The 27,520-nt window shown below is 37.7% G+C and overlaps 1 protein-coding gene across 4 annotated transcripts in view; it reads right to left on the bottom strand.

Moving 5' to 3' along the window:
* The window catches only part of thrab (thyroid hormone receptor alpha b), a 128,976-nt gene extending 106,745 nt beyond the window's left edge, over positions 1-22,231 (bottom strand). The window contains exon 1 of one of the 4 annotated variants that reach the window (XM_079595714.1): positions 21,890-22,231. The gene's annotated coding sequence lies outside the window, so the exon portion shown is untranslated. Of the gene's footprint in view, positions 1-3,318; positions 3,566-21,889 lie in introns of those variants that run through there. The other 3 variants (XM_079595713.1, XM_079595712.1, XM_079595711.1) reach the window with 3 other exon arrangements.
* Between the last annotated feature and the right edge of the window lie 5,289 nt (positions 22,232-27,520).

The raw sequence follows: 27,520 nt of genomic DNA, 5'->3' as shown, positions 1-27,520 counted from the left end.
ACATAAAAAAATGATGTGGTTTAATTTCATGTTTTTTGAAATATTTTAAACAGCACAATCACTATGGTTAAGCAGCAAGTCTGCTAAGGTCTAAAATACAGATATGAAAACAAATCCAAGAGCCACACCATCATGATTCATCACACCTCAGTTCCTCTCGCAGTAAACCAAACCGTGTTAATTCCTATGCTGACACATTAAACCACAATGAAAAATAAATGTTGAGAATGAACCATGGAGCATGATGACGTATTCTTGGTGTGCTGTCCAATAATAACCTATTTGCTATTGCAGGTATTATAGCAGTTCCTCAACAATTACCTAATGCGTTTCAAGAAACCACAGAACAGGGTGATATACAGCCAGGATAAATCACTGATTCAACTCAGTCTACAAACATATTAAAATTAGAGACATTTCAATTCTCACAGCTACAGGCACTCTCTCTTATTTCCATCTACTGCCATTAAATAGTGACATCAAATTATCTTGAATATGACTATCATTTCCTAATTAAACTGACTGACGCCTTCCTGTCCTGGCCCACCTCCCCTTTGTCCCACAGTGCTCATGTTCCTGCTCCAGGCCTCCTCTCACACGGCTACTAATGAGCCCTCTAATCAGCAAATGGGCTCCCAGAAAGGAGCTCTCATTAAAAATCGAGAGAGAAAAAATTAAATGACAGTGGCACAAAATGCTACGCATATGTGAGGCTTTCAACATTAATTGAGGACATTTTAAAATGTCAGAAAGTTCTACGCTTGGCCTTTGTGCTGATACGAAACACTTTTAAAGTGAGTACTTAAATGCCCATTATGTAAAATTAAGTTCTCACATTGTGTCAAGAATCCAAGTGATGCTGAATGGTGGAATTATGAAGGTGCTTCACAGCGGACAGAAACGCAGCCAAGAGCCCACTGTTCCAGGACAGAGCCGTTGATCACAATCCATGAAAGTATTGTGTAGTGTTTGGCAACTCCACTGCTGACTTAAGCGATTCAAAGAACACACGTTTCTGCTCAGCTTCCCAAGTTCTGATAAACGAGCTAATTTTAAGAAATAAAACAGCTGTGAAGATTAAGGCCGGGCCTGGGCGATATAGCTAATGAAATTGTATCTCAATATTTTTCAGCCTTTTGCCAAACATTCAGTATACACTACCATTTTCAAAGCTTAGGGGACGAAAATGAACAGGAAAGACAAACAAAATATTAAGCAGCACATCTATTTTTAACACTGATAATAATAAAAAGAAATGTTTCTTGAGAATCAAGTCAGCACATTATAATGATTTCTGAAGGATCATGTGGCACTGAAGACTGGAGTAATTATTCTGAAACTTCAACTTTGCCACAGAAATAAATGACATTACCATAGAAAACACTTATTCTAATTGTGAACTGTAATAATATTTCACATTATTAATGTTTATTAATTAATGTAATAATACATTATTAATATTTCACTGAAAACATTACTGTATTTTTTTATTATAAAAAAAATGCACCCTTGGTAAGCATAAGAGACTTCCTTACCTTTTGCATAGTATATTTACATTTATATCTTTGATATAATTATTTTATTATAATTTTACCAAACAGCAAATATCTAGTTAAAATACATTTAATATCTAGTCAAAATTATCAAGTAGGTTTCCAGTTTTTACTAAAGGAAAAGGAGAAATAATATAAAATATTTTTTATTTATATGCACCAATAGAATGCATAGCAATACACAGCAATTTTACCTTAATAATATATTTTTTACTAAAACATTCAATAAAACACATTTTGAACACTTCCGAGTAATAACGCAAACAATTTATTGTAAAATGTTCTAAGTTTTTTTAAATCAAAGCACTGAAACTTACAGTTTGAACCAATTAACGGATATGAGACTAATCTACAAACCCGAATGTCCTTTTTACAGCTTAAATAAACTGTCAATTAAATGCGTCTTTAACTCTCTCATACTTACAATATCATTATATCCGACCAAAACCATCGCTAATTTTTGAAATATCATCCACCCCTTGTGTTAACATTCATAAATTACACTTATCCTTTACAAAACCTCCTGGGGATTTATGCAAATTCTTTATGTGACTTTATGCTCATTCCACAGTTTGAGAGAGCACAGCCCACTTTCCCTAGCAAGCCCCGACTGCAGAGATGGCCAGAGGGAGCATGTGTGAGCTCAGGCTGTGATGTTTCTGAGGACAGCTGCAGGGCTTCTGTCTGATGTTGGACAGAGAACAATCTGTACTAAGTGAAAGCGACTCCTCACTTGGTTGAGTACTAACTGAAATATGATTTGGTGCACCATCAAGCCCCCACCTAGACTGAACCTCTGTGGGAAATGTAGTGACATGGCCATTTGGATACCTTAAGGAACATTAACAGCAGGAAAGGAGACTTGTGGACATTCATTACATGAAGGACATTTGTGTTTAAAAATACACATGCTACTGATATCACGGCTATATATGATGAAAAAAAATGTAAAAAGTGCAAGCTACAACTTCAAAACAATTAAACCGATAAGGTGGCGTCCCATTAGCGGACCCTAAACAACTCAAATTTGTTCAGGAGTACTTACATTTCTCAATATTTTGGAATTTGTTCAATCTCTCACTCAACGACTGTCAGACATTTCTCTACAATCCGCTGTTAGGAATTGACAGAATTAGGACACATTAATGTGTGTATTTGTCCCTTCAGGGCTTGAAGAAATATTAATGCACTGCTTCAGTGGAAAACTCAATCAACAAATACCGTTCTGTCTCTGCTTGTTTGTTTTATTAGTAATTTAAGATAACGTGGCTTTGAGTTTGCACAGCAAAATTTCGTACTAGGTGAAATCCCATCATTTAAGTATGAATCTGCATGTTTGGAAGTTTTGCGTTAGGGCAGAAAAGTTCCCCATGCAAATTCCGCTCGTGATTAAGTTGGCCGCGCTGTGCTTTATACATCTCTACTACACTACTGTCAATGGAATTTCTTTCTTTCTTTTGCTGAAATATTGCAATTGCTAATCTTAAGAATTGTCTTGTGGGACACCATAATTCAAAGACACATAGGCTAGAGAGGGAAAAAAAATACACCATTACTCAAGTAAAATCAAATAACATTTTTTTTTACGCTTACTAAAGAATCCCAAAGATTCTTTACAAACTGAAAACAGAACATTCTGAGGTGTTGTTTCATCCCATCAATAATATCAGAATCGCAGCAATGCTGTCATTCTCCATCTGAGCTCCATTTGATGGGATCATAAGATCATAGACCCCTATAAGAAGTGCACTCTCAAGTTTCTTACCTTCGCCTGAAAGTTCCGGTCTTCCAGAGATTCAAAATCCCAGACAGACATCTACACCAGAATGAAGATGACACATCTTGACAGCTTAAGCTAGTCTGATTTCAAAAGAGGCAGAATGAATCATACACATCCGATAGGAGAATTGGTTCTCACAACAGGGAGAAGAGATAGTACTGCAGATTAGCACTCAGAGGGCTATGTTCACAAGACAGTGAGGCAAGTCATTGGGTCAAAGTTGACCAATCACAGGCTTCATGTGATCAGCTTATACCTCTAAAAAGATTAAGGACATAATCTGGCTAAGTGAGGTTACACCTAAAGCCATGCCTAGTCAAAAGATCTGCAGTAAATAAAGAACTCTGTCACAGACAGGGCCATGTTCAAATCATGTCTGGACTTTTGAATGCCCAATATTACAAGTGCAATACGATATGAAAGGCTGAATTATTATATATACTGTACGTTGGCCCGCAAAATTTCACCATATTTCACTAATGTGACCGCATCTTAACTTTACGTGAGAGTTAGATGACGGCAAAGGTGGAAATGAGCATGGACACTGAAATGTCTATTGATATTCACCTCCCCCTTCTTCTTTGAGAAGGACATGAAAAAAATGGATGGAGAGGCATTTGCACTGGGCTTAAGAGGTTTTATTACCATTTTGACACCACTGTAAAACTTTCAGAATCAGAATGACGGGAGGTGTGACTTATGTTTGAATTGCATTTACAGTTAATGGTGCATACACTGGGCTAGTGAGGTACAAGTGAGCTCAGATTTGCCACATAAAATCTACAAATACGTAAAAAAAAAAAAAAGTGTATTCAAATTATTTTCCATTTCTAGCCGCTGTTTAAATCAGTGGTTCTGAACAGGCCACACGCTATTCACTTTTTCAAAAGTAGGCCTATAGACATATAGGAAACAAGTAGGCCTATACACATATTCTGAGTCACAGAAATGTGGTAAAAAGGTAAAAAAATGTGCCAATGAAATCAGCTTTATTTCTTCCCACATTTCGTGTTTTCCATTTACATTTTTCTAGATTACCAGTAGGTTTTAAAGGTTAAATAAAATGTACAAAAATGTAAGTGGAGTCACAAGTAACTGTTATACACTATAGGTCGGACTACAGGAGTGATAAATAGGGGCTTTTGCACCCGAGGAACCTTTTCATAATTCCTATAACTAAAGGTGGAAGTACCAACTTTTAGGGTTCGCACCACAGGAACTGGGAACGATTTTAGTTCAAGGAACGCCTTTTGGTCTAACCCAATACAATAGGAACTACCAGTGACTAACTCTACGAACATGGAGAAGAGTGATAGAACCTTTACGCGAAGGAGATAATCCAACGCAACTTTGAGGGGACCAATCGAAACATGATGTATTTCTGCTTAGCTATAGCAACATTGGACATAAACCACACGGCAAACACTAATACTTTTTCATATACTGTCTACTTTCTTTGTATAACATTTCTTTCTAATAACGCATTAGATAGGACTGGTAAACAGGTCGTAAACTAATGAAGATGGAGAATGTAAGCGCTGTGTGCCATACTCAGCGCAGTCAAAATAAATGTCCGCTACGCAGTCAAAATAAAAGTAACAACAAGAAGTGCGGCTTATGTCACTTCAGAGTACCTTCTGGCTGTGCGAATGCAACCAGGAAAATGGCCCTATAGGGGAACTTTTAGTTCTCGGGGAAACACCTTGGTGGATAGTTCCTAGAACTAAGTTCCTAGAACTACCTGGTGTGAAAGCCCCTAATATTATCACCTATACTTGGTTTAAAATGAAAGCATCTTCCTGTGAGCCAGTGCAATTTTGACATGCGTTTCCCTGCTAAATTTATGGGAATAGACATTGTCCCTTGTACATTTCCAGCAGATTTCATCAGTTCCCATTAAGAAAGGTTACAATTTCAGAAGACCAAATCTGATGGCATTTAAACCTGCTGATGTTCTCGTCTGGCAAGGCAGAAAAGGTCATCCCTGGCGACCGATTAAGACAGAGGCTGGATGACAGACGCCACATGCACGGATGAGAGACGAATAACATTAAGCAAGACCACCCGTACGACAAAGAGCGACGCTGAAACAGAAGACCCGAGCTGAAACGATATCTTGTGAACTTTCACTTTTTGATCTTGTCGCTGAATATCAAGTGTTACTGTATATCTCTGAGAGCACATACTGTGACGTGGTGTCAATGTACAATGAATCGATAAAGGTGTATAGAGAATGACGGTAAAGATCTGCAGCTTGTTAAGGAAGGTCATTAGCATCTCAATGGTCCTATAGCAGACGGCCTGAAAGAACGATGGGAGCACGGGGGGACGAAGCGCATCTTTGCATTTAGTTCTTAGTTACCTACTGTATGTGGCAAGGTGAAGGGGGGAGCTCTCAATTACTGTCAGTTGAGAAGGGACGGCTGTGTATCAAGTTAAACTATGTAGGTCACTCAAATGCGTCCTGGATCCCCCCACACTGACACAAGACACCTTTATTGGAACCCCATCTATGTGTTTTTTTTCTTTACCGCAAAGCGCTACAGTGAAGTTTCCATTAAAAAAGCAAAAGGCTCTAACACATTAGTCAGTTGACGTCTGGCACAAGTTCTCCTACACCCTATCCAATAACCTTAGCATATTAATAATGAAGTTCCTTCTGTGTTGAAACCACATAAGCTATATGGATGAGAATTTTATTGAAGACAGCAGCAATTGTACAATCCAAAATCTGATTTGCCAAAAGGGTTCAGTCGAAATCAAGGAGTTGAGGAGATCCTAAAATATGCATACATTCCAATAATTAGGACCAGCAAGCAAAACAACTACTAGTTTATGAAACTGCTACTGCATAACAAGTCTTCTGCTTCAACCTCAGAGTCCTCCCTAGGTAGTAGATCAGTTTTGCCACAACGTCTGCTACAAATCATGAAAGACGCAAAGGAAGTTTAGTCAAATTAGGGTTAGGTAATGGCACAGATTTTCCCAGTTGATTCAATTCAATTTAGTTTTAATGTTTATTTTGCTTAAACATTATATTAAAGACAATTATACAGGAGGACAAACTGATATCTCGACTATTTACAGTATTCATTAAAAGAACTGGTTCATAAGAGTCAACCGTTTCAGGACTTAGGCTACACTGGTCTCCCAGCATGCTTTAGTTTTGATTCACTAAAAAGAACCGGTTCAAAATAGTCATTTGTGCAATAATCGGACTACGCTGGTCACATTGTGTTTTCTTTTTCTCAAAGAACTCAAGAAAGATTTTTTTGTAAACAAACTCACATCAGTGTTATTTTTGTATTCTTATTACAGTATTTATTAATATTACGAATTAGCTTTTATAATAATATTATAATGTCTTTAATCATTTTATTTTGTAGTTTATATTAGTTTGGGAAGGTGTTTCAATTTCTATTTAGCTTTTTTCTTTCAGTTTTAGTCATTTTAGTACTTAAACTTCTTAGCAATTTGCAAATGCAACATTTCTAAAAAAAAAATGTTTTTTATTTTTTTTTTACCCAAAAAATATTTGTAATAGTTTTAGTTTACAATATTGACTCGCAAGAACAAAAATAAATTCTGCTGTGATTCAGAATTATGATTTAGCCGTGCTGGTACAGAAAACAGGGAAAGCACTAAACAATTCAGACTGTGTAGCACGTCACACATCCGCTGAAACAGTGTCTTACTCGCCTGCCCACATTGCCCCGGCCACTGGTGTATGGACATTCATCCGATTCCCATGTTAATCCCAACTAAGCCTTCTTCACTGTGTCCAGCGAGGGATAAATAAAGTGCATCAGATATTGGCCACAAAAAAAAAAACAGGCTCAACTGTGGAAATAAAGCCATCCGAACCATTTCTCTAACCTGAGCCCTGATTCACACAGCCGCCTCCAGAGGAACGGCTTAAAGCCAATGCTGCATTATACGAACAGGCAACAGGAGAGACTTCACATACAGCCTATTCCCTGTGTGATAATGTGTGGACTTAAGTGTAAGGCATAGCCAGTGAAAGCAGAATACCCCCGTCTATGAAAAAATCAGCTTTACCGAAGAGATTGTTTGCCTTTATTGAGAGCAAAGCACCAGTAATATGCCAAAACTTCTACTTTCCCTCTACCAGAACAAAAGAGAGCAAAAGAGTGAAAAACTGTTTTAGAGTGCTGAAGAGCACTCTTTTTAATGCTGTTGCCGTGACAGAAAAGATATTTGGAGACCTGTGAATGAAAAACTTAACACCACACCCATAACAGCAGTGTTTCAAACTACACATGTGTTTCTACAGAAAAACACATGTGCCTACTCTGAAATCTAATAATAGAATAATAATAATTATAATAATTTGCATAACCGTCGGTATATGAATGGGTCAATGTGAGGCAACATGTAAAGCGCTTTGGTGGCCATTCGGTCTGTGAAAGCGCTATATAAAGGCAGTCCATTTACCATAATAGAATATTAAACATCTACAGATTATCTAAAAAACAGGTGTTCGTGGCACAGTGTAATTATACATTTAAGTAATGAATAATAATAATTAACTACATGTATTTACTATAGGGTTATGCTGCACAAGGGTTAGAGCTGCACAATTCTGGATAAATTGATTAGAGCCAACCCTAGAGACAAGGGTTAGAGCTGCACAATTCTGGATAAATTGAGAATCACGATTTTTTTATTTCACATGGAGATCATGTTTTCCCACGATTCTGATCGTCCTAATAAAATAACATGTAAATTCACAAGGCTTCACTTGTTTCAGTTTTGAACGAATCTCGAATGAGTGATTCAATGACAAACACATTTTTAGCGGTCACTTGCACAATTTATGGTAATTACAATAGTATGTAAATTGTAAATTCATGTCCCTTTTTATTCTTTACATCAAAATAACTTCCCCTCCCTCTTGCAGCAACATCTCTTCTCTGATGACTCCGATAATGTGTTCACTGGCGTGAAGGCCGGACAACCATTCACATGAGATTACAGCAATAGCAAACCAATTTTGTCAATTCCCAAATTGATAAAATAAAATCCTGCCTTTTTTCTTGTTCGAAAAGCCGTTTCACTAGGATATATTGCAACGTCAGTTTCATGTCAACTTTAAAGCAACACTTACTGAAATTCCTGCACCTCCTGAAATGTTCATTTAAAATTCAAATGAACAAGTAAGAGATGAGACTACAGACAGACTCAATACATTTTGATGTCAAATAAAATAATTGTAATAGCAGTGAAAACAGCTTTAAAACTATCCGATGATAAAAAGAAGATTTTTCCCTCTGACAGATTAACACAGACTCTCAATAATATGCATTGCAGAATCACTAGCTGCACACAAATGTGCATAAATATGTGCTCTATTTGGAAGCTGACACAGATGGCCTTCCCGTAATGTATTATTGACAAATGAGCACATGAACTGGCAGCCGCTTTATGACTGTTGTGGAAAATGTGTCTGCTGGACTGGAGCACCATGTAAAGTCCCACGGCTAACTATAACGGGTGGGTTCAGACACAAAAATAGGTCACACAGAGGAAAAACCATGCAAAAGCATTTAATAAAAAGCAACTGGCCATATAACAGTGCATAGTTAGGACAGACTTATCAAAGGAGAAAATGTTTCACATGTCTTTTGTTGTTGAAGTCAAAGGTCATTCAAACAACTCAAATATATCTGTCGTTTGGTAGAAGCTAGCCAAATTAGCCAGACGACAACACAAAGAACTAAGTAAGGTACAAGAAAATATGACCTCAAATTACATTAAATAACCCATTGCACTTTATAAAATTAATAAAATGTAGTTTGTCTCAACCACATTGAATTACTGTCTGCTATTGAAGATTTTGAACACATCTTCTTGACATTCAGCTTTGAAAAGTAACTTCAGTGAACACTGAGTGATGACGTTAAATCAGAATTATGAATTTAATTCACCACACAACACTCTCGATCATTGGCTACTCTCGATCAAACGTTCCAATGTCCATCAGCCAACAGCGCATTGACAAAGTTGAACGATTTACTTATTAGGGCAGTACGATCACGAGGGACGGAGATGCTGAACACAACGCCACTTGCCGGATCGGGAAGGCTCTCTCGGTCTACCCTTCGTCCATCTGTCGGTCAAATACCATCAGTCTACGAGCCTTTTAAATGCCATCATCATCTAGACGGCTACATACGCCTCTGAGACGTGGAAACTGATGGGAAACATTGAACGACGAATTAACGTTTTCTACCAATGCTGCCGGCTGCAAATTCGGCGAATATCGTACACAGATTGCATAACCAACAAAGAAGTATACCGCCGCACCTCGAGTCGAACGCTTAGTGGACCTGGTTGCCGAACGACGGTTCCAATTTGCCGGGCATCTGCTTCGTCTCCCACAAACCCGAATTCCAGAAGCGCCGATGATGTGGACGCCTGGACAAGACTGGAATAGGATGCCAAAACGGAAGCCTGGCCGTCCGAAAAAGACTTGGCACCACACGTTCATCAAAGACCTAGACACTGTGGGAATATCATGGGACGAAGTCGTCACGCTTACGCTGGCAGTCGCTCGTTGCCCAAGTAAGATGTCTAAGTAAGATGCATCAACCAGACCTTCTAATCACAACACAACACAACTCCTTTTCTCTTAGTAATGTTCACCTTTTTGTCAAATTTACATTCAGTTTATTTCTGATTGATTGAACAGCCTCAAGAAAAAATAGAAAAGCAATAGAAAAAGCTTTCACGCACACAGATAAATTTTTTTTTGGAGATTGATCTGCTGGGGTGAAAGCCAAAATGGGGCCCAGTCTGCATGCCAAGTCAAACAGCTCTCCCATCTCTACTCGGTACAGCAGCCAGAGAGCGAGGCAGCTAACATTTGACACCTTTTTTATTTTCAGATAAAGTATTGCTTCTCAAAGGCATGACCTATTTTTCCCCTTTGCTTTTACCACTAGTTTAAGTCAGATGAGAAAGGCTCTGGCTTTCAGGCAGACATACCAAGCTGCCTGCTGCAGATGTTTGCTCTAGAAACGTGTAAGGAAATTATGACAGCTATAAATGGATGGCACGTACCTTCTATGCTATCAGGTCATTATAGGATGACTATATGCTGCTTTTTACATAATTATTTTTTTTGTAGCCTGATTTCATCTGATGTGATACTGCAGCCACAATTTTGGCTTACGGTGTCTTTTGATGTCCACTTCTGAAATCGGTCATGGTCTGATGGTCACAAGAAGGCAATGACCTAAAGCTCCGAGCCATTATTAAAGACGAGCCTTGCATCAACAACATTCATGGTATAGTCCAAGGCTCCACTTATGTTATTAAACACAGGTTTGAGATTAAACTGGGTCAAGGATGGCCGATCTGCAGGTGACGTTACACCACATACCTCAGCCAGGTGGACACGGCCATACCTACTGCACATTTAGAAACACATACCTAATGCACATACTTTGTTTAGAAACACACTAAGATATAAATTAAGACCGTAGCCCGCCAGAAGATGGTGTGGACAGACATCAATCAAACAAAATACAATTTTTGGTTGGTATTTAGACTGTACTTAGTACCAAGATGGGCACTTAAAATGACTATACACAAACACTATAAACAAAACTGGACAATCTTTGCAACATGTACAGCTAACTAGAATACATAAACAAGCACAATATTTTTTGGATTGAGCGACTTTAACATTAAGGTTCACAATTATTTATTGGCACAGTAAATAACTACATTGCCAAAGCATACAATATTGTAAGCAATGTTGGCTAAAATAAATAACTAAATGGGTTATATAATGGTTGCATAATTTGAGTGCATCTGTCAGACTGTGTAGATATTCCACAAGTGCACCACATCAACTGCATTACTTGAAAAAAGATGGCCTAATTTAGAAAAAAAATATTATAATTTCCCGGTCTTGTGAATTTTCATTTCTACATTTTGGTGTCATTACTGCCTGTTTTGGCAACAACAAAAAATCATGGACAGTAAAAAACATTTATGGCCGATACATTTATTTATGGCATGGTTAATTCATTATTTATTTAGGATTCATTCATTTATGGCAAGTGTGGCAAAAAGTTAGTTTTAGGCCCTGGTAGTAAACAGATGCCGCGAGTACTCACAGTTGAACTCACGGAGATGACACAACCGTACTGCCATTCAAACCTAAAAGTACAATGTGAAAAGAGACCTGTTAGGGAAGAGAGAAGCGTAGAATTATACTCAGTTCAAGCCAAGCAACAGAATCAAGTGTGGAAACAGCTTGAATAAAAATGTTTATGACGGTGGTGTCTTACGGGTGGGTGTCAGCTCACAGAACTACTTGGCTGCTCTCTACACAGCTGTTTCAGGTTTCACTCTGGTTCAGGGTCATTCAGCGAGGGGTCTCCACGCCATGCCATCTCCCTCCTCTCCTTCCCATGAATCACAGCCTACTACAGCACAACCATTGACCATGTCCAAACCCATGCCACGCCAGTGTTCAAGCTGCTTTAACTCAATCTCTCACCACTCTCTATTTACTCTAGAACAATCTTGCTTGAATAACTTTACTAAAAAATAATTTAGAATGATCACATAATAAATATTGAAGGCAGCACTAAATATTAAATATAGACTTTATCACTTTCCCCCTCCTTAAAAGCCCAAACTTTACATAAATTCAGCATGACCGTCGTAAAATGCAGTCTACTGCGGGATGTGCTTAATATTCAATATTTACTTGACATTAAAATAGTAATGAAATGAGCAGCTTTGGTGACCATAAGATATTTCTTTAACAAAATATTTTAAAACTCTTTTGAATGATAATGTAGCATATTGTTGTAGTATAGCACAGGCAGTTGCTAACATATTTGGTTATTTGGATGCAAAATACACACCTGTCCTAGCCAGACCAGTTGAAGATGACTAAAGTTAGAAAATAAAGACTGCATGATATTAACTCCACACAAGATTGGTGGTGATGACAGCTCACTCTGTCCCACAAAACAGTGGGCTGGGAACTCTCCTTAACGAAATCCTGATCCAGAAAAACTCGTTCCCTACAGTATCTGTTGAAGTTAATGTGGCTTGACCATCGGCAGCTTTCCAGAGATGAAACATGCTGAACGTTGAAAAGTGAGGTTATAACCTACAGCATTATTACACCCTGCAACATCCCAGAATTATATATACACCTTTCTACAGAATTATTACCAAGAGCCAGCACAAGATGTACACAAAACTAGAGGTCGACCGATTCATCGGTTTTGCCGATTAATCGGCACCGATAGTTGACTGGTGGAACTATCGTTATCGGCAAAAATATATACCGATAGTTTTTCCTGGTTGCGTCCATTGCTGGAGCGGCTGAGAAGCGCGCGCTGTCATTCATTACACAGTGTAAGAGCTGAGAAGGGTCTGCTGGCATGATGCAGTACAAGAGCGGCCTCTAGAGGTGTAATAAAAACTCGTGCCTCGTGTTGTTTATTTCGACACGTGATTCTGCGTGCTGCACTGAGAGCACATGCTGCGTGGAGAGCGCTGACATCAGATGCGCGTTTAAAGCACCGACAGCTCAAATGTATGTATACAGTACATTTTGTCATATCATTATAAAGTGATTCATTTGTTGACTAAATGCTGCATTAGTAGAGAAAGAACAGCACAACAGTATGTTTGTTTGCCTTCGAGGCTGAGAGGACGCTAACATTACTAGTACCTACCTCAAGCGGTTAAAACACTGACAAACATAAACGTAAGTCCGACCCGAATGTTTAATGTCACAATTGTTACCTCTATTTGCATTAGTTCATATCCAGCTGGTCACTTTTATGCATTAAATATGCAGAGAAGTTGCATATTTAAAGCTAGAGACGTAAGCAAACTGATATGTTCATACAGCCGATAGAAACATAAACGAATCAGAAAAGCATTCGATTTTGGTTATTTATTTTTTTCATCTTCACTTTAATACAAATTTTGTTACTTTTTTATTAATTAAGTTGGCTTGAAAAGAACAGTTAAATAGTTACATTTTGAATGTAACTGGTTTTATTTGTTATTTCAGTATTACTTTTTGTTTCAGTTTGAATGAATGTCTTTTATTGACTTAAATATTTATTCACATTTATATCATTTCATTTAGCATGTTTTCATGGTTCAATACAGTTTTATTATTTTTATAATAAAGTTCAGCACTGTTTTACTTGGAGTGTTATGTTTGTTTTTATCCAGTATCAATTTTAAAAACTATCGGTTCATTAATCGGTTATCGGCAAGTATGGCCCAACCTAGCTATCGTTATCGGTAAAATCCACTATCGGTCGACCTCTACACAAAACGGTCTATATATTTTTTAACAATCTATTTTTATTTTTGAAAAAAAGACAGACAGAGGATTAGTCAGAAATGACAGACAGAAAGACTAGTCAGAAAATAAATAAAGACTAGTCAGAAAAGACAGACAGAAAGACTAGTCAGAAAAGACAGAAAGACTAATCAGAAAAGACAGACAGACTAGTCAAAACAGGCAGATAGACAGACAGGTGAACAGAAGAGTTGAGGTTCACGAATATTCGATCTGCAATAATTATTAAAAAAATACTACTACTCACAGTTATAACTAAATGCATTGAGTTGTGCTGTGGAGCGTGTAAACAAGATTGTATTTAATCACAGAATATTGTCTTCTGCCTCTAGGAGCAGCAAAGTTTGGAATTACTTTAACAAAATGAAATTACAAATGAATCAACATTAGCCGCTTTTCCACAGATGGGCCAGTAGCCTATGGACAAGGGCTACAGTAACAATGTGCCAGGTGGGGCCAATAGCCTCGAACCTCAAGCACCGAGCCCAAAATCAGTTTGTGTTTCCACTCTCGGGCCAGTAGCCCCGTAACACTACCCTAAACACACCTCCATAGAACGACGTCACACACTGGTATTTAACATTTCACATAAAAAAGAAAACACATACCTATTCAGTTGCACTTTTCATTAGTGGCCATATGCCTGACAAAAAATATTTTAGCGTTTTAGCCAGCTAAAAAAAAAAAAGCCAGGTGCTCTTCTGAAAACGCCCCAGCAGGGTGCGTTTGAGAGCGCTTCGCAGAAGACACTTTGGTTGCTATCAGCAATATTAACATCTCCACTGTTGTTCAAGTAGAATGGTTGGTCGGTGTAGTATTTGTCCCACCCCTCCTCCACTATGATTGGACGGCTGGGTAAAAAGTGCCAGAGACAAGTGCAGCGGTTTACCCAAAGTTAAACAGCTTTCAACTCTCTGTGACATAAAAAATAAATAAATTAAATAAATCGACAAGCACCGATCCAAACTTATATTCGAAGCACAAGAAGTCCCCTGGGGTGTCTATTAGAAGCTGCTTTCTCAAGCCTCTCGTCTCACTGCGGACAGCAAGCTAAATACGTTTAGCTGAAGTAGTTTAATAAGCAAACTCGTGAAATATTATTATGGTACAATATTATCAGTTTGGCTAAAAGAACACAAAATATATAATGTAAGCTTGTTGTGTATATTGCCTAATCATAACCTTGTTCAGAAATGGTGACAAAAACTTAATGATTAAAAAAAAGAGCATCCCTCTAGTTAACCGATCAAATCATTTCTCGTTAAATAAATAAATAATTGAATATTATTTTTTTATGAGCCCAAATATTCGAATACAATACGTTTAAATAAAATATCCATATATTTGCTTGGCCAAACCAAAGAGGAAACCATAGGGGGAAAAGCAACAGGTTTTCCAGGGAGATCGTAATCTGGACAAGTTGACAAATGATAGTAAACTCAAGGCAATAACAGCAGCAGCAGGAACAACAAAAAGAGCAGTTGTGATGTTGATTTTCCTGTTCCCTTTATGCAGGCCCCATGAATCCTCTGTCGGTGTATGTAATCTGAAGATGTGATCTCCTTCTCTACCAGTCTTCATTATGAAATGAAATCTCACCTCAGTTCTCAACCCTCGTTCCTTTTCTCACAGAATATCACACATTTTCTGCAGGTGCAGTAATCTGCCAAGATCAATCCTCAGCCCTGCTGGAGGCTGCAGGCAGTTAGTTGTAGTTCAGGCCTTGCTAGAATAAGTGGCTCCAAACCATAGAAAGAGTATACAGCAACATAGAGGTGTGCGATATATATCATAATTGTTTTAATGATGTGCAATCTGACATTATCGAGTATGTCCCTCACGCTCTCACTGCGTGATTTACTTTAAAAAACACCCCTGTATTAATTGTCTGATAAAAAATATCAGCACAATTGCAAATGCGATATTGATTTTATATAACAGTTTAATAAACGATAAGTTAATATTAAGTGACTTACATTTTAGACACAATATTGTTATTTCTCAAACATATCTGCAGGGGGGAAAAAGGGTCATATAGATTTGAAACAACATGGTGAATGAAGAATTTACACATTGGGGTGAACTAGTTCATAAAGGAAGGGTCATTCTGACATGTTCGAGATTCATTTCAATCAAGAGATATTCCACTGGAAAACACCACTTTCCACCACCATTATATGACACGTATCCTTGAAAACTCATTCACAAACCTCTCTTAAAATAAAAACTTTTTCTTTGAGAGATGCCAGAAATGTGACCATAAACAGGAGTTGCATCCAACTGTGACAATGTGTTGTAAATGAATGGAAGACATATTGGCTTGCAGCAAGAAAGCTGTCAGTTTTCTACAGCTGAACCACACACACAATAATAAAGAAATAAATAAAAACGACAATCTCCATTCATATTTTTCTGTAAACACTTGTACAAAAAAAAAACTATACAAGCAACAAACAGCATGGGCTGACAAGTTCACAATAGCCCAAAAAAATCACAGGCCGGTATTTCAGGATTAAAATAAATGACAACAGCTACTTTCTAGGTTGGTATATGGAGGTATTTAGTGGTACAAATAGGCATCTGGTGTAACTGATGGCCTAAATATGAAAGGCATAATAAAAAGTAAATGATCATGAGGTGTGGCACAAGATCGCTGCCAAACCCTCAGCTCCTGGAAACGGTTCAGATGAATATCTCAAGCATGAATGTTTATATAAAGTAGAATTCCTTGCTCACAGTAACAGTTTCATAGTAAAATCAGATTCAAGATCATTTCAACGACCCAGACCTCTCAGACAAAATGATGCCACGGTCATCTGCAAAAATGCCTCACTTTTATAATACATTACGATACAAATAATATATATAAAGCACAAAAAGATGCAGATCTGCAATTCTTGCAGTGCAAGTAATGTTTCTTGAAAAAAAAAACATTACCTAAATTTACTTTCAATATTGAGGACAGTGGCACTCCCATAACTTTAAGTGCTTTTGATTTTCTGCCAGCTTACTTGTCATCCATTTTAGTCTACACTATCTATAGAAGTTAAACATTACCTAAGATGACTCAAAATGGAAGTGGTGATGTGTGCATTTTTCTGCTGTTGAATTGTGCCTTTTATCAATACATCTGACTTGCAGTTTTCAGAAGAATTCTCTTTTGTCCACAACAACCACATTTCTCAAAAATGCTACGGAAACTGAAAACGGGCGTTGTGCACCTCTCCCATTATCAGAATAGTTCAACACATATCTCGTACCATTCCAAGACTTCAACTGAGCAGATCTGCAGGAATGAGGAATGACTTGCAGTTCCATCGTGCTGAAGTCAATGGGTTTTCTGAATAGGCTTTTGGTTAAATGGCTGAAATAAAGTCTGTGGTGTGTGGTTACACAAGCTCTATATATTTTCACGTTTTATTCAATGACATAAAATTAGGGCTGTCAGTTAAACGCGTTATTAACGGCGTTAACGCAAACCCATTTTAACGGCGTCAATTTTTTTATCGCGAGACTAACGCCTAGCAAACTTTGTAGTTTTTTTCACATGCTTTTGCAACAACTAGTAACGTTAGTAAAACTACAACACCACACCGGATCTAGCTAGACCAGAAACAAAACAACAGGCACGGCGCACACACTTGTTTGGGCTTGTTTGAGGACAACTCGTATCGCACATCGGACACACACTTTCTCAGTTTATGGCCAGCAATTTGCTCCAAGTGAGAATATTAGTGTGAAATTGAACACAGTATATGCCAATGTTGTTTTCAATAAAAAACATTTGCACAAAGCAAGCCGATCCACTTTTCCATGTTGATAAGAACATTAAAATTAGAAAAAATAATGGGACAAAAATAAATCAAGAGACATTTACATAAAAATGTGCAATTAATCGTGATTAATCGCGAGTTAACTATGACATGAATGTGATTAATCGCGATTAAATATTTTAATCGTTTGGCAGCACTACATAAAATACATCAGTACACCCCCCACCCCACTTATGATTTTTTGTGTCTTGAAAAAAGGTGGTTGCTAACAAATGGCTAAATGAGACAACAGAGGTTGTCAGGGATATTAAATGTCATCACATCAAACGGGAAAACTTATCTAGCCTACTCCCCAGTCCACTTTTATAGTCATGGTGGTGTGTTTATACTCACTCTCTTGCAAACTATTTTAAATCAAACTTTCAACTTGAAGATTGAAAGAAGATAGTGATGGTGGCATCAAACTCATGGGAACTTGGTGAAGTTTGTGTATATCTTACTTTAATTCGTTTACTTCAGGTGATTGCATGTAGGCTTCAAAATGCAAATATTAACTATACGTATGAACAAAATGTGTAAAAATCATAAACTTTTCTTGATCACAGAGCTTATTTTCTGCAATAATCCAAAACTGAATGGAAATATCCTGTGGGCTTTTTGTCGAGGGAACCAGGGTGATGTTAACTTCCAAGTGAGCCTACAAAATTACATCAATCCTGCAGCACTCAATAAGACATAATAATTATATAATAAAAAATGTATACTTTTTTATACTACAGTACAGAAAAACACAACATGTTTGTTTGTTGTTCTCATGCCTAACGTACTAAATCTAAAACCATGTTATCTACACACAGTGGGGAGGAATTAGGCTAGAGGTTACCATTTTTATCTGTACGGTGAATCTAACACATTCAGCTCTTGACAGCTACAAAAGGTGTAGCACGTGTTTGTTGTTAACGGATAAAAGATTAATATAGGCTAGATACATCCAATCTACAATTCCCAACATCCAATGTTATTCTATAATTCCATGCTGGGCTGAGAGCACCTCCACTCACTGTATTCTTTGCACCATTTACAACGCAAAAAATAAACCAGCACATTCCGAGCCAAAAGAGCAACATGAAGGAAGCCACTGAGACCAGCTTAAAAGGCTGTCTGAGATTTAGGGCTGTTAATTAGTGTGAAGTGTGGCTTTAAAAAAAAAAAACGCCTCTCGAGACTCTGTTCTAATACAGGCTAGCATATACTTTCGTCTTGCGCGCATGCCGCCCTTTGCGGTCGTGTATGTGTGAGGCGAGGGGACGATTCTTGTAATAAGGCCAGATCTCTCTCAGCTGAAGTCTCTGGTCCTCATTGACATGGAAACCACATGAACAAACCAATAACAGAAACTAAAGACAAAAAAGATCAAATACAGTCAGCAGTTGGCCTGAAAGAAAAGGACAATGAAAGAGAGAGAGAGAGAGAGCTATTTGTGTATAACAAACTGACGGAGTGTGTGCGCGCGTGTATCTGTGTGCATGCAGGTCCATGATGATTGTGTGGACAACGTTATCTCAAAGGGGCCAGAACAGCAGTGGGTGACGTTCACGGGTGATCATACTGAGTGGCGATACATTCATGTTTCATAGGACAGTGGTTGTGCTTATCAGAACTGAAGCCGCACTGCCCTCCGCAAACGTTTTAGACCAAAGTCAAAGTTCAGTTTTGGCATTTGCCACCGTGCATCTGCTGTGAACGCAGTCAAAGAAAGAGGTTAACACGGTTAGCGCAGCCATGAATTATGTAACAGCTGACACACAGCAAAGCCAAGGCTGTGTCACAGCTAAAAACAGTGATTATCTTTAAAAAGAAAGAGCAGGAAGTTGTACAGGACCCCTTTTAATGTTCCAACACATAAAAGGAATGCTGAACATAATTGAGCTCATTTGAGATGCTTTCAGTTTATCTGTGTGTGGAAACCCTATTTATACAGACCAGGCATGTGATCAGCTATAGAGAAAAATTATGATTTTTATTAAAATATATATTTTGTTAAATTGAGTATTTGATAATAAACAATATATTATATTAAAATATATGTTATAATTACAGTATTAATTTGTAATAAAAGCAATAATTTATAATAAAAGTATTAATTAAGTGTTAATTTGTATTTGTTCTTATTATTAATTATTATTAATAACAATAAGAAGAAAACGCAAGCTTTTGAAAACGGGATTCAAGGTGCAAGGTTTTGAAAACTATGCCTTAACCTTCTCCATGTAAACAACAAATACGTGAATTTGTGAAAATGGTGACGTCGTGCATGTTTTACATGTTCACGCATGCGTATTACGTGTTCGTAATACATGCATGTGTGTGTGTATTTATATATAAAAAATAATTATACACAATACACACACACACACATATGTAAACACAAACTTATATTTTGGATTTGATTAATCGCGATTAATCGCTTACAGCCCTAATCTAAATGATACTATATAAAGAAGCATGGGTATTGTATTTAAAAGCCAATGTCATTTACAGTAAACTGCTGCAATCTAAGGTACAACATTTTGCATCTTTTTACAAAAATAATAAAATCCTGAGCGATAACGTTGGTTGATGTTTTACAAAATGGACTTATCTGCTTTCTAGTGTGTGTGTGTGTGTGTGTGTGTGTGTGTGTGTGTGTGTGTGTGTGTTTTAGATAAAAATGCATGACACAGGGTGAGACAGCATGCTGTGATAAGCTATAGGTCACAGCCTTAACACGTGCATTCTGCTACTTACACTAGAAATTATTTTACACCAGAGTGAACAAAAACAAATGACGGTGCTATGGTTTTCAGCTTTGTATACTTCAATGCGCAAATGTCTTGCATAATCAAATAGTGAAAATCAGCCAACTGAGGTGTAAAACTGAATGAGGTTGGGTGTGATGTGGCAGCAATAAACAAATCAAAATAATCAGGACATCTGAAATATGACACAAAGGATTGAAAACCCTTCAAGAATTTCCAAGTGCCAGGTGGGTGTATAGAAGTGGCCACAAGCTAACCATTCTCATACTTCAAACCCATCATTGTTAGACTGACAAACCTCAAAACCATTTTAAGTACCCAGCATGCTTTTTAAGTGTCTGCTTTAGCATCATATTGACTGGGATTTCAACTTTAGCTGCAAAGCCTTAACTCAATGTCACTGCTCAATGTTGACCTATATAGCAGGGGCCATGGTATGGCGGGCTGCTAGGAGAGGGGCCAGGGGAGGTCACTTCCTCCCCATTAAAAACTCATCAGGGCCCGACAAAACAAGCCAAGCTACCGTTGGACAATGATTGCAACTCATCCTTGACTGGCTTTATAGCTCAAATCTCACATATACAAATGTGTCTACAATATCCATCAGGTAATTCAGCATTTAGATTAACTTTGACAGAATATCACAACAGGTGGTTGCTCACTCACACATGCTTAAAAGTCATAATGTGCCACTTGAAAGTAAATTGCATGTTCCCTGACACAATTCAAAAAGCAATTACTTAGTTATTAAAAACAGGTCACATTGGTATAAATCACTTAGAACGTAATTCAATTTCACTTTATTAAAGAATGTGCATAAGATAATTGCATTAATAAAAATAACAGTTTCCATATCTTCAAGCAATTCAACATATGGAAAAGTGTCTAGCTGTCTACATAAGTAAATCAAGTCTTGAATACTTGATACCTGTAATATATAGTCTTATTAAAAAAAGGCTACCACTTTCACATACGTTTCACTTGTAAAATAACTATCCAGGCTCATTCTATTTAAATAAATACATAAACAATAAGGTAGCCTACTGTATAGGCCTAACGCATAATCAGTATACTGTAAACAGTTCGCACAAACTTTTCAAACAGTGAGCAGACTAATGAAATGTTCATCTCTTCACCAATTTACCTGTTGGGACTGTACCTTCTGGGCACGCTATCCGGTGAATAGATTGGAAAAGAGCACCTGAAGTGAACCCATCAACCCAAAACGCATGCACGCTTCAGTACTGTATGTGTATGTTTGTGTGTGTGTGTAGCAGGCACATACTGTACTGTACCAGTAGAAACGGGGCAACAATATGTCTGTTAGTACAGTATGTGCCTGAAACTAGGCCCTATACAGCAAGACACTTTCCTCGCCGGCAACCTGTGCAATGTCACCCGTACTTACATGCAAAAGACCGCGTGCACTAAAAGCCTGTGGTGTCTTACAGTGAGGAGCCATGGGAATGAATCGTTTAGCTTTAGGACCGCTGACCTGTCAAACCATGCAGCTAGCGTACACTGGAATTAGCTTGGTAGGGCAGAGGAACGCGAGGGAATGTTGCATAGGCGCGAGAGCAGTAAATAAACACGCACAGCGCGCGACTCACCGTGTGAATGTTTGGCGGGTTTCAGGGAGATCGCGGGGTTCCTGCGAGTCGGCGTCGCAGATAAGTGAAAACGTCCTGCTTCGTGTATCCAGTGCAAGTGTGGAGACACTAGTGCACACAGTGAGCCGATACCACCGTGCCTTCAAACTAATGTTTCCTCCTCCTAAAGTCCTCGGTTTTCTCTTTAGGACGTGCACTAGGCTCTTGGTGGTGGGTTTTCCCCTCAGTTTGAAGGGGGGAGAAAAGTCCTCTGCCTTGCCCGGGCTGCCACGACAGGGATTTGAAATGAAGAGAAATACTACGATCGCTCCTCCCTCCCCAGTCCCACTCATGTACAGTACCACAGGGAGCGTATAAAACAATGTAATAAAACGATCTACCGCTCTCTACAGGACTAACACTGTAAAATACTTAGATGACTGCACTCTTTCAAACTGCTGTCATGTGAGGCGAATGACAGCGCGGGAGGCATCCGTCAACGTCCCGCCGCATCATTGAAGATCCTCACCGCTGCCCTTCTGACTTAAAGTTGCACGCAGAATGTTTGCTACTTAAAATGTTTTAAACATATAGAAATAAAACAGCAGTTTTGAGAAATTTAAACTAATGTATTTCACATGAGAGTTTACACTCATCAGTCTTCTAGAAAAAGCTGTTTTATTTTATATGCAGTGGCGGGTCGCCCCCTCAGGACATCACATGATCATGTCATGCAATTGACTGTAGGCTATAGCGATATTAAAGGCCCATTGAAATGCCGAAAAAATTCAAGAGGTCCTTGCTGCAGCCTGTAGCACGATGACGTAGCTGGATGGTCCAATACGTAGTGGACTCTGTTACGCGCATGCCCGGTGGTGTGTTTTGGTGACGGAAACAATCACGCGTGCTTTGATCTTCCAAGAAGAATAAAGTGAATATATAAATGGTCACTTGAGTATGCAAGCTCTTTTCCGCCACAGAATAAAACATTAAAAAATTTTATCTCACAATTGCGAGTTTACATTTAGCATACTGACTTTATTTCTCTGAATTGTGAGATATAAAGTCAGAATTGCGTGAAATAAAGTCTCAATTGCGTGTTATAAAGTCAGAATTGCGAGATATAAAGTCAGAATTGCGAGATATAAAGTCAGAATTGGGTGTTATAAAGTCAGAATTCTGACTTTTTTTCTCGCAATTCTGAATTTATATCTCGCAATTCTGACTTTATAACACGCAATTGAGACTTTATAACACGCAATTCTGACTTTATATCTCACAATTCTGACATATTTTCTCAAAATTGTGTATATAAACTCGCAATTGCGAGTTATAAAGTCAAATAAATATTATTCAAAAATATTATTATTTTTTACCTCAGTAGGCTAGTTTAATATCTCACATCTCACAATTCTGACTTACACGCAATTGCGACTTTATATCATGCCATTCTGACTATCTCCCAATTGCGTATTATAAAGTCAGAATAGCGAGATGCAATTCTGAGAAAAAAAGTCTGAATTTCAAGCTATATTTCTCGCAATTGCGAGTTTATATTTCATAATTATGACTTAATAACACGCAATTGCGACTTTATATTACGCAATTCTGACTTAATAACACACAATTGCGACTTTATGTCACGCAATTCTTAGATAAAAAGTCAGAATAGTGAGATAAAAATCGCAATTACCTTTTTTTTCTCACTCCGTGGCGAAAACAAGCTTCCGTACATGTCTTGCAGACACAGCAAGAACCTTATGTACAGATCACTGGAAAAACGAATAGCCATAAAAAACTCTTACCAGGCAAAATATCATTAAGCACTTTTTTTTTTGACATCTGAAGATTTATTTTCTTGATGCTGTTATTATTTTTGCATTTTCCCTTGGATGTGTACTGGTATTGTAAGATGTTTACAGACCTTATTGTATTGTACCTTTAAAATTACAGAGACAATTAGATTATTGACTCATTTTTGCTTCCACTCAACAGCAAATATGACCTGATTCCTGAATAAAATAAAATGGCTAATAATAACAACCCCGCAATATCCCCGCAACATTTAATTATGACAGGTTTATACTGGGTTGATAATGAAAATTAAAAAGGCTTTATTTTAAAATGTTCTATATACACGCATTAAAAAAAAAACTTGCAGTGAGGACATGCTATTAATCTATCAAATGTATGTTTAAAATCATGTGATTGAAATGTTGTAAAATTAACTATTTTGTAGAGAGAAACTCGGATAACTTAGCATCCCATTTATGTAATTACTTATTCATCAACAATTACTTACTATTAAACTGTACTACTACTACTACACAGGTTAGATTAGAACATCATCTCAATACAATATTGAGCAAACATGTCACCTTTACCAGCGCAGGCGAATTATAACCATAGATATACGATTATAACCCAGAGATCGTTACTGCGCATGCGTCACCAAAACACACCTCCATCCACTACGTATTGGACCATCCAACTACGTCATCGTGCTACAGGCTGCAGCGAGGGGTGTCTCAAAAAATTGGCAGCATTATTCAATGTGTTGATGTAATTTCCACTGAAGCAGGAAGACATGGCGGTACATATCAAACAGTTCCTCTCCTTTTTAAAAATAGCCAATAGCGTTTCATTTATGGGCTAATATCACAGCTCGGCCAGAGCCATTGAGCTCGGTAAAGCCGCAGTTTCCTCCTGATCTCTAACCGTTTCTCCTCCTAATCTCTTCCATCTCGCTTTAAAATATAGCATTCTGTGCAGAATTCAGATGGGTCCGATTCGTTTTCTGGTGCGCCGACTGGCTCTGTGCCTTCATGTCTCTGGACCGGGGCATATTGACGGAAGAGACTGTACGTTTTGAATGCTTATTGCTTCTAAATGTGAATTTTGTCTTTGTTTTGGAGCACACTAGGCTACCTTATAAATAACAGTAAGACTAACATATTCATACTAAAATCCAAAAAACTTCATGGGGACTTTAATAGGCTACTGTATGTTTACTTTATATAGCACAGCCAATGCTTAAAGTCACCATGAAATTAAAAATGGACTATTCTTATTTTTTTTAAGGAAAACTGCAGTTTATTTAAAAGAGTTTATCCATGCACATATCACTATTTATTTATTTTTTTAAATCATGAAGCCTAGTATAGTCCAGGATAAAGGTATATATCAGTGGGTGTGCAATTCACTGGTCCAAACTAGTGTGTTTATTTTTAAGATAATAAATTAAAATAACATAATAACATTTGCAACATCAAGCAGCAGCATAACGGACTGTTTTGTACAGATAAAATAACTGGAAGCGGCTGACACCGTTTAAAAGTTAAAAAATTACCTTTACATTAAAAAATAATCTGTAAACTGGATAAAATATAAAAATGAAACATCCAAACAAGCAGTTCCTGATGGTTTAATGAAACAAACAAGCCACAATAATGTGCAGGTCTTGACACAGATTGAAGGAAAATGTTATGGCATCAACTGCCAAGTACGAACAAGCACTCTCATCCGCATCACAGCCACTGCAGGGCAGGAGACGGTAGTAAACTGGTGAAATGAAACAAAACCAGGTAAACAAACTGTTTCGGTATAATGCAGTTCTAGTTAGTGAACAAACTTCATGCATCCAAGGTGACAGGTGCATTATAGCGTGCAAAACTTCTGGTGCTAATGTGATGAATATCTAACCTTCAAATGGATTGTTCACCCAAAAATAAAAATTGTCATCACCACTGAAAACACACACACACACACACACACACACACACACACACACACACACACACACACACACACACACACACACACACACACACACACACACACACACACACACAAACAAACACACACACACACACACATTAAAAAAAATCTTCTTTTGTTTCACAGAAGAAAGTCATATACGGGTTTATTTTTCACTGACCCTAATTTCCAAATCATATTAACATTCTGAAAGGTCTATGAATGCCAGTGATTTCAAGTGAAACAGTTGGCTAGTATATCAATATTTCAAGCATGCTCTTTAGACTTTTTGAGATATATTTATTTTATACATTTTCTTGGAAATGTATAAATTAAGTATTTCGATATCAATGTGTTTTTGATTTGAAATTTATTTGTACGATTTTATAAATCATATGTATTATCATGGGGAAAATGCATCACCCTGTTCCTTTAAAGTTTGTTCTGCTAAATCCCACTGTGAGTTATAAGATGGTTCGTACTCGATACCTTTTCAAATCTGTACATGGTGCCTATGGATAAATATGCTCAATTCCTTAAATTGAATTGCATTCTTATAGGTACAGAATGAGGGATTTGAGTATAGGTGAAGGACAACCTGACTAATTAGAAACATGAATATTCATAAGCTGGAAAAACCTCTGAATCAAACAAACCCTGAGCAAACAGCACATCTTCAGGAATGCAACAGCCGTTAATCTAAAACAGCAAAAAAAGCAACCGCTTAAGCTCTGAAAAACTCTCACTCTCATATGAATTAAAGACTCATCTTTGCGAGGCTGTGCATGTCCCTGCATAAATAACAAAGGAACCTGTCATTTTAAATTTGGATGTTGATATTTGATTGAACCGTAAATAAAAAATAAAAAAGTATTTTTTGCCCTAAAAAGAACAAGGGGACAGGGCAGCACATTCAGACAGAAGGAGATAACTGGCTTCTGTTTCTTCTCAATCCACTCTAGTTCTATTACCTTTAGCTATCAAATGCCAACGTTACTTTGGTTGGACAATATCCCATAAAACATATTGTAGTACAAAGCAGTAAAAGGGGGTCACTTGCGCTTCAGCCTGGTTGGTGCTCACGGAACAGGACGAAGAAATCAACCAAGGAGACTTGGCGGTTTTTTCCTAACGCCAAGCCTCCCCGTCTAAACGGACAAGGAGGGGTTCGAGAGGGTCGAGGAGGCAGAGGTCGCAGAACTTATCCAGCAGAGTCTGAACAGACTGTGATCAACATCTCGGGAGTTACTGTAATATAAGTGAGGGTGAGACGGAAGTGTTAAGCAAAGGTTTATCTTTTTGCCCCACCAACGCTGTTAACCCATTCAAACTTAAGGCACTTTTACATTTTTCCGATCACCTCAACTTAAGGTTTTTTTCTCCCTTAAACCTAGTGTAGCTAGGCCTACCACTGGTAACTCTTAACAGGTTATCTCCACCATTGAGAGCAAAGAGTTACCTACTAGAGAGAATACACCTTTCAGAAAGAAATCTACTTTTGTTCCCTACTCTAATCTGAACACTTTCATTTCTACATACAAAAATCTGCTGGAAAACAAGTTTACTAAGATATGTAAAAAATCACGCCAAAAGAGAATGAATTTGTCCCATTCCGAAATTAAGAGTTTGAATGAAATAGAAAAGAGATCAGATATTCTTATTCACCCTGCTGATAAAGGGGGTTCGATTGTTGTAATGAATACTGATAAATACAACTTGAGATATCATGTCCCAACTTAATGACAAAGCTTATACTCCGTTAACTTGCAATCCCATAGAACACCATAAAGCGGAGATTGTTCAGTTATTAGAGAAGGCATTACAAAGGAGTTGGATCACTGAAAAAGAAAAATACTTTTTGACTGTAAAACACCCTGTACAGTATATCCCGTGTTT

Source organism: Phoxinus phoxinus, assembly GCF_949152265.1.
Source record: "Phoxinus phoxinus genome assembly, chromosome: 21".
NCBI lineage: Eukaryota > Metazoa > Chordata > Actinopteri > Cypriniformes > Leuciscidae > Phoxinus > Phoxinus phoxinus.
The sequence above is the reverse complement of the archived record's forward strand: the minus strand, read 5'-3'. Positions and strand labels throughout refer to the sequence as shown.